The sequence below is a fragment of the Chinchilla lanigera genome, unplaced genomic scaffold (assembly GCF_000276665.1).
Source record: "Chinchilla lanigera isolate Chin_1 unplaced genomic scaffold, ChiLan1.0 scaffold00046, whole genome shotgun sequence".
Taxonomy (NCBI): Eukaryota; Metazoa; Chordata; class Mammalia; order Rodentia; family Chinchillidae; genus Chinchilla; species Chinchilla lanigera.
The window spans coordinates 3,972,220-3,973,892 of NW_004955447.1; positions in this window are offsets into that span (position 1 = coordinate 3,972,220).

Sequence of the window (1,673 nt, forward strand, 5' to 3'; positions counted from 1 at the left end):
TTATATGTATGAATATATCACATCTTTACATTGTTTTACTAAAGAATCTTTGCTAACTCCAGAACAGTCATACACTGGAAGGTGAGTTGGAATCAAAGGAAGAAAGAATACACATAGAAATAACAAATATTTCTTGTAGGATGAAAAAGAAACATAAATTCAACACAATTATATAAAAATATCAAAGTACATTGGATTTACAATTTTTGTTTGCAAAACAGATTCATTTCAGACTAACTTTGCACAATAGTGTGAATGTTCTTACCACTACTACTGAGAAAGTCACAAAATGTTAAGATGGAAAGCGCTGCATTGTGTGGACTTAAGCTCGCTATTGTTCCCGTGATGCCTAACAAGACTGGGCTTCTCTCGCTTTCTGTATAATCCTTTCAAAAGTGTATGTGCTCTCATTCTTCTTTTGTGATGGGGTACATTTTTCTTCACAGGAAATGGAAGAGTTTGTGCAGAGCTCTGGAGAACACGGTATTGTGGTGTTTTCTCTAGGGTCGATGGTCCACAACCTAACAGAAGAGAGGGCCAATGTGATTGCTTCAGCTCTTGCTCAGCTTCCCCAAAAGGTTAGCTAAAGTGCCTTAACACTACACAGAAAAGCACTTAATCTCTTAAACTGCATCAAGGATCAAATTGCAAAAACTACTATGTGACAATTAAAGTTATAGATCTAATTTCACTTAACCAGTTTAAAACAAGCTATTACTGGCATGTATTAATAAAAGAGGAAGGGTCTGGTTCATAGTAATGTTGATGTTAACATTGTCACCAGAAAGAAATATATTTAACAAGTTAAACTGTGAACTTTTGTTACCATGACATTGTTTGCAGTAATTCAGTAATGACCGAGCACTGTGTGGTTCTTGTCTTCATTCTGTGTGTGGTTCCCTGGGCACGGTACATCCTAAAGATGTTTCAGACAGGTGCTACAGCTGAGTGACTAACTTCACTAGCACAAACTAATGTGCAGATATTTGAAAGGGGCTGAATATTGTCATGCAAATTAAGTTGAATGTGGAAACATGGCCTCATAATATATCATACTTTGGATCAAAATATTAAGTGTGTCATTCATGGTAGAATTTTGAGAATGTTGGCTAGTGTTTATGAATTCTAAGTATAAGCGAAACACAGATCCCCAAATTTAAACAGAGAGAGAAAGGGTAGTTTTCCCTCATTATCTGGATCCTGCTAACATCTGAAAAAGTAAGACGTAAGAGAGGAGTGGAAATGGGGTCATGCTTTTCTAGTTAACTCAGGACATCAATAAAATATGTCTCACAAAGACACTGCTTGCTATGAACCAGATTCAAACTTCCAGGTAATTGAGTAATGAGGAGTATAGTAAGAAATACTCAAGTTTAATCAAGCCTGGAATAGGAAAAGTTTCTGTCCCTCTCTTCTGAATATGTAGGCACTAGTTTTTTGTTACATATAATATGAATTTAGTTGTTAAATATTTATGAACTACTTTTACATTTTCTATAGCTGTATGATTCTTGTCATCAGTATTGTAATTATAAAGTGAGAATCAGAAGTTATCCCTAACAGTCTCACAGTAAATAGAAATAATGCATTAATCGATGATGTTTCATTACATGTTGGTGACTTGGGTATTTCTCAATATTACATTACCCTAAAATTAGGCATGGAAATGCTTT